Genomic DNA, 13,429 nt, shown 5'->3' on the forward strand with positions numbered 1-13,429 from the left:
CAAGATTGAGGGAAAAGGTCTCTTCTTACTTGTTAAATATCACTAGCTTTCCTCATTCGGACAGGTTCACAACTTTGATGTCTACTGTGGCATAGCAAAGTCTGTATGATGTCAAATAGGGTCATTTAATTTCATTAGCTCAGCTAATTCGTACATGTTTGCAATTTCCCTAAATAAGGCATTGGTCTTGTTGCTTTGAAAAGCTTGGACATTGTTGTTCAACTTTAATAATCTAAGACTGCAAGGCCTGAGAATTATTGTGTCTGAATATGCATCACAAGATTGAAGGAAAGAGTATCTTTGTACTTGTTAAAAATCACTAGCTTTCCTCATTTGGACAGGTTCACAACTTTGATGTCTACTGTGGCATAGCAAAGTCTGTATGATGTCAAATAGGAATGTATCACATAGACTGCGTGGCCTAATGGATAAGGCGTCTGACTTCGAATCAGAAGATTGAGGGTTCGAGTCCCTTCGTGGTCGTTTAATTTCATTAGCTCAGCTAATTTGAACATGTTTGCAAATTCCCGAAATAAGGCATTGGTCTCATTCCTTTGAAAAGCTTGGACACTGTTGTTCAACTTTTATAATCTAAGACTGAAAGGCCTGAGAAATATTGTGTCTGATTCGGCATCGCAAGATTGAGGGAAAAGGTCTCTTCTTACTTGTTAAATATCACGAGCTTTCCTCATTCGGACAGGTTCACAACTTTGATGTCTACTGTGGCATAGCAAAGTCTGTATGATGTCAAATAGGGATGTATCACATAGACTGCGTGGCCTAATGGATAAGGTGTCTGACTTCGTATCAGAAGATTGAGGGTTCGAGTCCCTTCGTGGTCGTTTAATTTCATCAGCTCAGCTAATTTGAACATGTTTGCAAATTCCCGAAATAAAGCATTGGTCTCATTGCTTTGAAAAGCTTGGACATTGTTGTTCAAGTCTTATAATCTAAGACTGAAAGGCCTGAGAAATATTGTGTCTGATTCGGCATCGCAAGATTGAGGGAAAAGGTCTCTTCTTACTTGTTAAATATCACGAGCTTTCCTCATTCGGACAGGTTCACAACTTTGATGTCTACTGTTGCATAGCAAAGTCTGTATGATGTCAAATAGGGATGTATCACATAGACTGCGTGGCCTAATGAATAAGACATCTGACTTCGAATAATAACATTGAGGGTTCGAGTCCCTTCGTGGTCGTTTAATTTCATTAGCTCAGCTAATTTGAACATGTTTGCAAATTCCCGAAATAAGGCATTGGTCTCATTGCTTTGAAAAGCTTGGACACTGTTGTTCAACTTTTATAATCTAAGACTGAAAGGCCTGAGAAATATTGTGTCTGATTCGGCATCGCAAGATTGAGGGAAAAGGTCTCTTCTTACTTGTTAAATATCACGAGCTTTCCTCATTCGGACAGGTTCACAACTTTGATGTCTACTGTTGCATAGCAAAGTCTGTATGATGTCAAATAGGGTCATTTAATTTCATTAGCTCAGCTAATTCGTACATGTTTGCAATTTCCCTAAATAAGGCATTGGTCTTGTTGCTTTGAAAAGCTTGGACATTGTTGTTCAACTTTAATAATCTAAGACTGCAAGGCCTGAGAATTATTGTGTCTGAATCTGCATCACAAGATTGAAGGAAAGAGTATCTTTGTACTTGTTAAAAATCACTAGCTTTCCTCATTCGGACAGGTTCACAACTTTGATGTCTACTGTGGCATAGCAAAGTCTGTATGATGTCAAATAGGAATGTATCACATAGACTGCGTGGCCTAATGGATAAGGCGTCTGACTTCGAATCAGAAGATTGAGGGTTCGAGTCCCTTCGTGTTCGTTTAATTTCATTAGCTCAGCTAATTTGAACATGTTTGCAAATTCCCGAAATAAGGCATTGGTCTCATTGCTTTGAAAAGCTTGGACACTGTTGTTCAACTTTTATAATCTAAGACTGAAAGGCCTGAGAAATATTGTGTCTGATTCGGCATCGCAAGATTGAGGGAAAAGGTCTCTTCTTACTTGTTAAATATCACTAGCTTTCCTCATTCGGACAGGTTCACAACTTTGATGTCTACTGTGGCATAGCAAAGTCTGTATGATGTCAAATAGGGATGTATCACATAGACTGCGTGGCCTAATGGATAAGGGTCTGACTTCGAATCAGAAGATTGAGGGTTCGAGTGCCTTCGTGGTCGTTTAATTTCATTAGCTCAGCTAATTTGAACATGTTTTCAAATTCCCGAAATAAGGCATTGGTCTCATTGCTTTGAAAAGCTTGGACACTGTTGTTCAACTTTTATAATCTAAGACTGAAAGGCCTGAGAAATATTGTGTCTGATTCGGCATCGCAAGATTGAGGGAAAAGGTCTCTTCTTACTTGTTAAATATCACTAGCTTTCCTCATTCGGACAGGTTCACAACTTTGATGTCTACTGTGGCATAGCAAAGTCTGTAGGATGTCAAATAGGGTCATTTAATTTCATTAGCTCAGCTAATTCGTACATGTTTGCAATTTCCCTAAATAAGGCATTGGTCTTGTTGCTTTGAAAAGCTTGGACATTGTTGTTCAACTTTAATAATCTAAGACTGCAAGGCCTGAGAATGATTGTGTCTCAATATGCATCACAAGATTGAAGGAAAGAGTATCTTTGTACTTGTTAAAAATCACTAGCTTTCCTCATTCGGACAGGTTCACAACTTTGATGTCTACTGTGGCATAGCAAAGTCTGTATGATGTCAAATAGGGATGTATCACATAGACTGCGTGGCCTAATGGATAATGCGTCTGACTTCGAATAATAACATTGAGGGTTCGAGTCCCTTCGTGGTCGTTTAATTTCATTAGCTAAGCTAATTTGAACATGTTTGCAAATTCCCGAAATAAGGCATTGTTCTCATTGCTTTGAAAAGCTTGGACACTGTTGTTCAACTTTTATAATCTAAGACTGAAAGGCCTGAGAAATATTGTGTCTGATTCGGCATCGCAAGATTGAGGGAAAAGGTCTCTTCTTACTTGTTAAATATCACTAGCTTTCCTCATTCGGACAGGTTCACAACTTTGATGTCTACTGTGGCATAGCAAAGTCTGTATGATGTCAAATAGGGATGTATCACATAGACTGCGTGGCCTAATGGATAAGGCGTCTGACTTCGAATCAGAAGATTGAGGGTTCGAGTCCCTTCGTGGTCGTTTAATTTCATTAGCTCAGCTAATTTGAACATGTTTGCAAATTCCCGAAATAAGGCATTGGTCTCATTGCTTTGAAAAGCTTGGACACTTGTTGTTCAACTTTATAATCTAAGACTGAAAGGCCTGAGAAATATTGTGTCTGATTCGGCATCGCAAGATTGAGGAAAGGTATCTTCTTACTTGTTAAATATCACGAGCTTTCCTCATTCGGACAGGTTCACAACTTTGATGTCTACTGTGGCATAGCAAAGTCTGTATGATGTCAAATAGGATGTATCACATAGACTGCGTGGCCTAATGAATAAGGACATCTGACTTCGAATAATAACATTGAGGGTTCGAGTCCCTTCGTGGTTGTTTAATTTCATTAGCTCAGCTAATTTGAACATGTTTGCAAATTCCCGAAATAAGGCATTGTTCTCATTGCTTTGAAAAGCTTGGACACTGTTGTTCAACTTTTATAATCTAAGACTGAAAGGCCTGAGAAATATTGTGTCTGATTCGGCATCGCAAGATTGAGGGAAAAGGTCTCTTCTTACTTGTTAAATATCACGAGCTTTCCTCATTCGGACAGGTTCACAACTTTGATGTCTACTGTTGCATAGCAAAGTCTGTATGATGTCAAATAGGGTCATTTAATTTCATTAGCTCAGCTAATTCGTACATGTTTGCAATTTCCCTAAATAAGGCATTGGTCTTGTTGCTTTGAAAAGCTTGGACATTGTTGTTCAACTTTAATAATCTAAGACTGCAAGGCCTGAGAATTATTGTGTCTGAATCTGCATCACAAGATTGAAGGAAAGAGTATCTTTGTACTTGTTAAAAATCACTAGCTTTCCTCATTCGGACAGGTTCACAACTTTGATGTCTACTGTGGCATAGCAAAGTCTGTATGATGTCAAATAGGAATGTATCACATAGACTGCGTGGCCTAATGGATAAGGCGTCTGACTTCGAATCAGAAGATTGAGGGTTCAAGTCCCTTCGTGTTCGTTTAATTTCATTAGCTCAGCTAATTTGAACATGTTTGCAAATTCCCGAAATAAGGCATTGGTCTCATTGCTTTGAAAAGCTTGGACACTGTTGTTCAACTTTTATAATCTAAGACTGAAAGGCCTGAGAAATATTGTGTCTGATTCGGCATCGCAAGATTGAGGGAAAAGGTCTCTTCTTACTTGTTAAATATCACTAGCTTTCCTCATTCGGACAGGTTCACAACTTTGATGTCTACTGTGGCATAGCAAAGTCTGTATGATGTCAAATAGGGATGTATCACATAGACTGCGTGGCCTAATGGATAAGGTGTCTGACTTCGAATCAGAAGATTGAGGGTTCGAGTGCCTTCGTGGTCGTTTAATTTCATTAGCTCAGCTAATTTGAACATGTTTTCAAATTCCCGAAATAAGGCATTGGTCTCATTGCTTTGAAAAGCTTGGACACTGTTGTTCAACTTTTATAATCTAAGACTGAAAGGCCTGAGAAATATTGTGTCTGATTCGGCATCGCAAGATTGAGGGAAAAGGTCTCTTCTTACTTGTTAAATATCACTAGCTTTCCTCATTCGGACAGGTTCACAACTTTGATGTCTACTGTGGCATAGCAAAGTCTGTAGGATGTCAAATAGGGTCATTTAATTTCATTAGCTCAGCTAATTCGTACATGTTTGCAATTTCCCTAAATAAGGCATTGGTCTTGTTGCTTTGAAAAGCTTGGACATTGTTGTTCAACTTTAATAATCTAAGACTGCAAGGCCTGAGAATGATTGTGTCTCAATATGCATCACAAGATTGAAGGAAAGAGTATCTTTGTACTTGTTAAAAATCACTAGCTTTCCTCATTCGGACAGGTTCACAACTTTGATGTCTACTGTGGCATAGCAAAGTCTGTATGATGTCAAATAGGGATGTATCACATAGACTGCGTGGCCTAATGGATAAGGCGTCTGACTTCGAATAATAACATTGAGGGTTCGAGTCCCTTCGTGGTCGTTTAATTTCATTAGCTAAGCTAATTTGAACATGTTTGCAAATTCCCGAAATAAGGCATTGTTCTCATTGCTTTGAAAAGCTTGGACACTGTTGTTCAACTTTTATAATCTAAGACTGAAAGGCCTGAGAAATATTGTGTCTGATTCGGCATCGCAAGATTGAGGGAAAAGGTCTCTTCTTACTTGTTAAATATCACTAGCTTTCCTCATTCGGACAGGTTCACAACTTTGATGTCTACTGTGGCATAGCAAAGTCTGTATGATGTCAAATAGGGATGTATCACATAGACTGCGTGGCCTAATGGATAAGGCGTCTGACTTCGAATCAGAAGATTGAGGGTTCGAGTCCCTTCGTGGTCGTTTAATTTCATTAGCTCAGCTAATTTGAACATGTTTGCAATTTCCCTAAATAAGGCATTGGTCTTGTTGCTTTGAAAAGCTTGGACATTGTTGTTCAACTTTAATAATCTAAGACTGCAAGGCCTGAGAATTATTGTGTCTGAATCTGCATCACAAGATTGAAGGAAAGAGTATCTTTGTACTTGTTAAAAATCACTAGCTTTCCTCATTCGGACAGGTTCACAACTTTGATGTCTACTGTGGCATAGCAAAGTCTGTATGATGTCAAATAGGAATGTATCACATAGACTGCGTGGCCTAATGGATAAGGCGTCTGACTTCGAATAATAACATTGAGGGTTCGAGTCCCTTCTTGGTTGTTTAATTTCATTAGCTCAGCTAATTTGAACATTTTTGCAAATTCCCAAAATAAGGCATTGTTCTCATTGCTTTGAAAAGCTTGGACACTGTTGTTCAACTTTTATAATCTAAGACTGAAAGGCCTGAGAAATATTGTGTCTGATTCGGCATCGCAAGATTGAGGGAAAAGGTCTCTTCTTACTTGTTAAATATCACTAGCTTTCCTCATTCGGACAGGTTCACAACTTTGATGTCTACTGTGGCATAGCAAAGTCTGTATGATGTCAAATAGGGTCATTTAATTTCATTAGCTCAGCTAATTCGTACATGTTTGCAATTTCCCTAAATAAGGCATTGGTCTTGTTGCTTTGAAAAGCTTGGACATTGTTGTTCAACTTTAATAATCTAAGACTGCAAGGCCTGAGAATTATTGTGTCTGAATATGCATCACAAGATTGAAGGAAAGAGTATCTTTGTACTTGTTAAAAATCACTAGCTTTCCTCATTTGGACAGGTTCACAACTTTGATGTCTACTGTGGCATAGCAAAGTCTGTATGATGTCAAATAGGAATGTATCACATAGACTGCGTGGCCTAATGGATAAGGCGTCTGACTTCGAATCAGAAGATTGAGGGTTCGAGTCCCTTCGTGGTCGTTTAATTTCATTAGCTCAGCTAATTTGAACATGTTTGCAAATTCCCGAAATAAGGCATTGGTCTCATTCCTTTGAAAAGCTTGGACACTGTTGTTCAACTTTTATAATCTAAGACTGAAAGGCCTGAGAAATATTGTGTCTGATTCGGCATCGCAAGATTGAGGGAAAAGGTCTCTTCTTACTTGTTAAATATCACGAGCTTTCCTCATTCGGACAGGTTCACAACTTTGATGTCTACTGTGGCATAGCAAAGTCTGTATGATGTCAAATAGGGATGTATCACATAGACTGCGTGGCCTAATGGATAAGGCGTCTGACTTCGAATAATAACATTGAGGGTTCGAGTCCCTTCGTGGTCGTTTAATTTCATTAGCTAAGCTAATTTGAACATGTTTGCAAATTCCCGAAATAAGGCATTGTTCTCATTGCTTTGAAAAGCTTGGACACTGTTGTTCAACTTTTATAATCTAAGACTGAAAGGCCTGAGAAATATTGTGTCTGATTCGGCATCGCAAGATTGAGGGAAAAGGTCTCTTCTTACTTGTTAAATATCACTAGCTTTCCTCATTCGGACAGGTTCACAACTTTGATGTCTACTGTGGCATAGCAAAGTCTGTATGATGTCAAATAGGGATGTATCACATAGACTGCGTGGCCTAATGGATAAGGCGTCTGACTTCGAATCAGAAGATTGAGGGTTCGAGTCCCTTCGTGGTCGTTTAATTTCATTAGCTCAGCTAATTTGAACATGTTTGCAATTTCCCTAAATAAGGCATTGGTCTTGTTGCTTTGAAAAGCTTGGACATTGTTGTTCAACTTTAATAATCTAAGACTGCAAGGCCTGAGAATTATTGTGTCTGAATCTGCATCACAAGATTGAAGGAAAGAGTATCTTTGTACTTGTTAAAAATCACTAGCTTTCCTCATTCGGACAGGTTCACAACTTTGATGTCTACTGTGGCATAGCAAAGTCTGTATGATGTCAAATAGGAATGTATCACATAGACTGCGTGGCCTAATGGATAAGGCGTCTGACTTCGAATAATAACATTGAGGGTTCGAGTCCCTTCTTGGTTGTTTAATTTCATTAGCTCAGCTAATTTGAACATTTTTGCAAATTCCCAAAATAAGGCATTGTTCTCATTGCTTTGAAAAGCTTGGACACTGTTGTTCAACTTTTATAATCTAAGACTGAAAGGTCTGAGAAATATTGTGTCTGATTCGGCATCGCAAGATTGAGGGAAAAGGTCTCTTCTTACTTGTTAAATATCACTAGCTTTCCTCATTCGGACAGGTTCACAACTTTGATGTCTACTGTGGCATAGCAAAGTCTGTATGATGTCAAATAGGGTCATTTAATTTCATTAGCTCAGCTAATTCGTACATGTTTGCAATTTCCCTAAATAAGGCATTGGTCTTGTTGCTTTGAAAAGCTTGGACATTGTTGTTCAACTTTAATAATCTAAGACTGCAAGGCCTGAGAATTATTGTGTCTGAATATGCATCACAAGATTGAAGGAAAGAGTATCTTTGTACTTGTTAAAAATCACTAGCTTTCCTCATTTGGACAGGTTCACAACTTTGATGTCTACTGTGGCATAGCAAAGTCTGTATGATGTCAAATAGGAATGTATCACATAGACTGCGTGGCCTAATGGATAAGGCGTCTGACTTCGAATCAGAAGATTGAGGGTTCGAGTCCCTTCGTGGTCGTTTAATTTCATTAGCTCAGCTAATTTGAACATGTTTGCAAATTCCCGAAATAAGGCATTGGTCTCATTCCTTTGAAAAGCTTGGACACTGTTGTTCAACTTTTATAATCTAAGACTGAAAGGCCTGAGAAATATTGTGTCTGATTCGGCATCGCAAGATTGAGGGAAAAGGTCTCTTCTTACTTGTTAAATATCACGAGCTTTCCTCATTCGGACAGGTTCACAACTTTGATGTCTACTGTGGCATAGCAAAGTCTGTATGATGTCAAATAGGGATGTATCACATAGACTGCGTGGCCTAATGGATAAGGCGTCTGACTTCGAATAATAACATTGAGGGTTCGAGTCCCTTCGTGGTCGTTTAATTTCATTAGCTAAGCTAATTTGAACATGTTTGCAAATTCCCGAAATAAGGCATTGTTCTCATTGCTTTGAAAAGCTTGGACACTGTTGTTCAACTTTTATAATCTAAGACTGAAAGGCCTGAGAAATATTGTGTCTGATTCGGCATCGCAAGATTGAGGGAAAAGGTCTCTTCTTACTTGTTAAATATCACTAGCTTTCCTCATTCGGACAGGTTCACAACTTTGATGTCTACTGTGGCATAGCAAAGTCTGTATGATGTCAAATAGGAATGTATCACATAGACTGCGTGGCCTAATGGATAAGGCGTCTGACTTCGAATCAGAAGATTGAGGGTTCGAGTCCCTTCGTGGTCGTTTAATTTCATTAGCTCAGCTAATTTGAACATGTTTGCAATTTCCCTAAATAAGGCATTGGTCTTGTTGCTTTGAAAAGCTTGGACATTGTTGTTCAACTTTAATAATCTAAGACTGCAAGGCCTGAGAATTATTGTGTCTGAATCTGCATCACAAGATTGAAGGAAAGAGTATCTTTGTACTTGTTAAAAATCACTAGCTTTCCTCATTCGGACAGGTTCACAACTTTGATGTCTACTGTGGCATAGCAAAGTCTGTATGATGTCAAATAGGAATGTATCACATAGACTGCGTGGCCTAATGGATAAGGCGTCTGACTTTGAATCAGAAGATTGAGGGTTCGAGTCCCTTCGTGGTCGTTTAATTTCATTAGCTCAGCTAATTTGAACATGTTTGCAAATTCCCGAAATAAGGCATTGGTCTCATTGCTTTGAAAAGCTTGGACACTGTTGTTGAACTTTTATAATCTAAGACTGAAAGGCCTGAGAAATATTGTGTCTGATTCGGCATCGCAAGATTGAGGGAAAAGGTCTCTTCTTACTTGTTAAATATCACTAGCTTTCCTCATTCGGACAGGTTCACAACTTTGATGTCTACTGTGGCATAGCAAAGTCTGTATGATGTCAAATAGGGATGTATCACATAGACTGCGTGGCCTAATGGATAAGGCGTCTGACTTCGAATAATAACATTGAGGGTTCGAGTCCCTTCGTGGTTGTTTAATTTCATTAGCTCAGCTAATTTGAACATGTTTGCAAATTCCCAAAATAAGGCATTGTTCTCATTGCTTTGAAAAGCTTGGACACTGTTGTTCAACTTTTATAATCTAAGACTGAAAGGACTGAGAAATATTGTGTCTGATTCGGCATCGCAAGATTGAGGGAAAAGGTCTCTTCGTACTTGTTAAATATCACGAGCTTTCCTCATTCGGACAGGTTCACAACTTTGATGTCTACTGTGGCATAGCAAAGTCTGTATGATGTCAAATAGGGTCATTTAATTTCATTAGCTCAGCTAATTCGTACATGTTTGCAATTTCCCTAAATAAGGCATTGGTCTTGTTGCTTTGAAAAGCTTGGACATTGTTGTTCAACTTTAATAATCTAAGACTGCAAGGCCTGAGAATTATTGTGTCTGAATCTGCATCACAAGATTGAAGGAAAGAGTATCTTTGTACTTGTTAAAAATCACTAGCTTTCCTCATTCGGACAGGTTCACAACTTTGATGTCTACTGTGGCATAGCAAAGTCTGTATGATGTCAAATAGGAATGTATCACATAGACTGCGTGGCCTAATGGATAAGGCGTCTGACTTCGAATCAGAAGATTGAGGGTTCAAGTCCCTTCGTGTTCGTTTAATTTCATTAGCTCAGCTAATTTGAACATGTTTGCAAATTCCCGAAATAAGGCATTGGTCTCATTGCTTTGAAAAGCTTGGACACTGTTGTTCAACTTTTATAATCTAAGACTGAAAGGCCTGAGAAATATTGTGTCTGATTCGGCATCGCAAGATTGAGGGAAAAGGTCTCTTCTTACTTGTTAAATATCACTAGCTTTCCTCATTCGGACAGGTTCACAACTTTGATGTCTACTGTGGCATAGCAAAGTCTGTATGATGTCAAATAGGGATGTATCACATAGACTGCGTGGCCTAATGGATAAGGTGTCTGACTTCGAATCAGAAGATTGAGGGTTCGAGTGCCTTCGTGGTCGTTTAATTTCATTAGCTCAGCTAATTTGAACATGTTTTCAAATTCCCGAAATAAGGCATTGGTCTCATTGCTTTGAAAAGCTTGGACACTGTTGTTCAACTTTTATAATCTAAGACTGAAAGGCCTGAGAAATATTGTGTCTGATTCGGCATCGCAAGATTGAGGGAAAAGGTCTCTTCTTACTTGTTAAATATCACTAGCTTTCCTCATTCGGACAGGTTCACAACTTTGATGTCTACTGTGGCATAGCAAAGTCTGTAGGATGTCAAATAGGGTCATTTAATTTCATTAGCTCAGCTAATTCGTACATGTTTGCAATTTCCCTAAATAAGGCATTGGTCTTGTTGCTTTGAAAAGCTTGGACATTGTTGTTCAACTTTAATAATCTAAGACTGCAAGGCCTGAGAATGATTGTGTCTCAATATGCATCACAAGATTGAAGGAAAGAGTATCTTTGTACTTGTTAAAAATCACTAGCTTTCCTCATTCGGACAGGTTCACAACTTTGATGTCTACTGTGGCATAGCAAAGTCTGTATGATGTCAAATAGGGATGTATCACATAGACTGCGTGGCCTAATGGATAAGGCGTCTGACTTCGAATAATAACATTGAGGGTTCGAGTCCCTTCGTGGTCGTTTAATTTCATTAGCTAAGCTAATTTGAACATGTTTGCAAATTCCCGAAATAAGGCATTGTTCTCATTGCTTTGAAAAGCTTGGACACTGTTGTTCAACTTTTATAATCTAAGACTGAAAGGCCTGAGAAATATTGTGTCTGATTCGGCATCGCAAGATTGAGGGAAAAGGTCTCTTCTTACTTGTTAAATATCACTAGCTTTCCTCATTCGGACAGGTTCACAACTTTGATGTCTACTGTGGCATAGCAAAGTCTGTATGATGTCAAATAGGGATGTATCACATAGACTGCGTGGCCTAATGGATAAGGCGTCTGACTTCGAATCAGAAGATTGAGGGTTCGAGTCCCTTCGTGGTCGTTTAATTTCATTAGCTCAGCTAATTTGAACATGTTTGCAATTTCCCTAAATAAGGCATTGGTCTTGTTGCTTTGAAAAGCTTGGACATTGTTGTTCAACTTTAATAATCTAAGACTGCAAGGCCTGAGAATTATTGTGTCTGAATCTGCATCACAAGATTGAAGGAAAGAGTATCTTTGTACTTGTTAAAAATCACTAGCTTTCCTCATTCGGACAGGTTCACAACTTTGATGTCTACTGTGGCATAGCAAAGTCTGTATGATGTCAAATAGGAATGTATCACATAGACTGCGTGGCCTAATGGATAAGGCGTCTGACTTCGAATAATAACATTGAGGGTTCGAGTCCCTTCTTGGTTGTTTAATTTCATTAGCTCAGCTAATTTGAACATTTTTGCAAATTCCCAAAATAAGGCATTGTTCTCATTGCTTTGAAAAGCTTGGACACTGTTGTTCAACTTTTATAATCTAAGACTGAAAGGCCTGAGAAATATTGTGTCTGATTCGGCATCGCAAGATTGAGGGAAAAGGTCTCTTCTTACTTGTTAAATATCACTAGCTTTCCTCATTCGGACAGGTTCACAACTTTGATGTCTACTGTGGCATAGCAAAGTCTGTATGATGTCAAATAGGGTCATTTAATTTCATTAGCTCAGCTAATTCGTACATGTTTGCAATTTCCCTAAATAAGGCATTGGTCTTGTTGCTTTGAAAAGCTTGGACATTGTTGTTCAACTTTAATAATCTAAGACTGCAAGGCCTGAGAATTATTGTGTCTGAATATGCATCACAAGATTGAAGGAAAGAGTATCTTTGTACTTGTTAAAAATCACTAGCTTTCCTCATTTGGACAGGTTCACAACTTTGATGTCTACTGTGGCATAGCAAAGTCTGTATGATGTCAAATAGGAATGTATCACATAGACTGCGTGGCCTAATGGATAAGGCGTCTGACTTCGAATCAGAAGATTGAGGGTTCGAGTCCCTTCGTGGTCGTTTAATTTCATTAGCTCAGCTAATTTGAACATGTTTGCAAATTCCCGAAATAAGGCATTGGTCTCATTCCTTTGAAAAGCTTGGACACTGTTGTTCAACTTTTATAATCTAAGACTGAAAGGCCTGAGAAATATTGTGTCTGATTCGGCATCGCAAGATTGAGGGAAAAGGTCTCTTCTTACTTGTTAAATATCACGAGCTTTCCTCATTCGGACAGGTTCACAACTTTGATGTCTACTGTGGCATAGCAAAGTCTGTATGATGTCAAATAGGGATGTATCACATAGACTGCGTGGCCTAATGGATAAGGCGTCTGACTTCGAATAATAACATTGAGGGTTCGAGTCCCTTCGTGGTCGTTTAATTTCATTAGCTAAGCTAATTTGAACATGTTTGCAAATTCCCGAAATAAGGCATTGTTCTCATTGCTTTGAAAAGCTTGGACACTGTTGTTCAACTTTTATAATCTAAGACTGAAAGGCCTGAGAAATATTGTGTCTGATTCGGCATCGCAAGATTGAGGGAAAAGGTCTCTTCTTACTTGTTAAATATCACTAGCTTTCCTCATTCGGACAGGTTCACAACTTTGATGTCTACTGTGGCATAGCAAAGTCTGTATGATGTCAAATAGGGATGTATCACATAGACTGCGTGGCCTAATGGATAAGGCGTCTGACTTCGAATCAGAAGATTGAGGGTTCGAGTCCCTTCGTGGTCGTTTAATTTCATTAGCTCAGCTAATTTGAACATGTTTGCAATTTCC

At 38.7% G+C, this 13,429-nt stretch overlaps 11 non-coding genes across 11 annotated transcripts; all 11 read left to right on the plus strand.

Annotated features, from left to right (window-relative positions):
• The first annotated feature begins 410 nt into the window (after positions 1 to 410).
• Positions 411 to 483, plus strand: trnar-ucg (transfer RNA arginine (anticodon UCG)). Its single transcript has one exon. It is a non-coding gene; the product is annotated as a tRNA-Arg (tRNA).
• Positions 484 to 3,117: 2,634 nt separating this feature from the next.
• trnar-ucg (transfer RNA arginine (anticodon UCG)) lies at positions 3,118 to 3,190 on the plus strand. The gene has a single exon. It is a non-coding gene; the product is annotated as a tRNA-Arg (tRNA).
• A 2,274-nt stretch (positions 3,191 to 5,464) lies between these two features.
• Positions 5,465 to 5,537, plus strand: trnar-ucg (transfer RNA arginine (anticodon UCG)). The gene has a single exon. It is a non-coding gene; the product is annotated as a tRNA-Arg (tRNA).
• A 922-nt stretch (positions 5,538 to 6,459) lies between these two features.
• Positions 6,460 to 6,532, plus strand: trnar-ucg (transfer RNA arginine (anticodon UCG)). Its single transcript has one exon. It is a non-coding gene; the product is annotated as a tRNA-Arg (tRNA).
• A 645-nt stretch (positions 6,533 to 7,177) lies between these two features.
• Positions 7,178 to 7,250, plus strand: trnar-ucg (transfer RNA arginine (anticodon UCG)). Its single transcript has one exon. It is a non-coding gene; the product is annotated as a tRNA-Arg (tRNA).
• Positions 7,251 to 8,172: 922 nt separating this feature from the next.
• trnar-ucg (transfer RNA arginine (anticodon UCG)) lies at positions 8,173 to 8,245 on the plus strand. The gene has a single exon. It is a non-coding gene; the product is annotated as a tRNA-Arg (tRNA).
• A 645-nt stretch (positions 8,246 to 8,890) lies between these two features.
• On the plus strand, positions 8,891 to 8,963 carry trnar-ucg (transfer RNA arginine (anticodon UCG)). Its single transcript has one exon. It is a non-coding gene; the product is annotated as a tRNA-Arg (tRNA).
• Positions 8,964 to 9,249: 286 nt separating this feature from the next.
• On the plus strand, positions 9,250 to 9,322 carry trnaq-uug (transfer RNA glutamine (anticodon UUG)). The gene has a single exon. It is a non-coding gene; the product is annotated as a tRNA-Gln (tRNA).
• Positions 9,323 to 11,598: 2,276 nt separating this feature from the next.
• trnar-ucg (transfer RNA arginine (anticodon UCG)) lies at positions 11,599 to 11,671 on the plus strand. The gene has a single exon. It is a non-coding gene; the product is annotated as a tRNA-Arg (tRNA).
• Positions 11,672 to 12,593: 922 nt separating this feature from the next.
• trnar-ucg (transfer RNA arginine (anticodon UCG)) lies at positions 12,594 to 12,666 on the plus strand. The gene has a single exon. It is a non-coding gene; the product is annotated as a tRNA-Arg (tRNA).
• A 645-nt stretch (positions 12,667 to 13,311) lies between these two features.
• trnar-ucg (transfer RNA arginine (anticodon UCG)) lies at positions 13,312 to 13,384 on the plus strand. Its single transcript has one exon. It is a non-coding gene; the product is annotated as a tRNA-Arg (tRNA).
• The last annotated feature ends 45 nt before the right edge of the window (positions 13,385 to 13,429 follow it).

The sequence above is a fragment of the Oncorhynchus kisutch genome, linkage group LG20, assembly GCF_002021735.2.
Source record: "Oncorhynchus kisutch isolate 150728-3 linkage group LG20, Okis_V2, whole genome shotgun sequence".
Classification (NCBI taxonomy): Eukaryota; Metazoa; Chordata; class Actinopteri; order Salmoniformes; family Salmonidae; genus Oncorhynchus; species Oncorhynchus kisutch.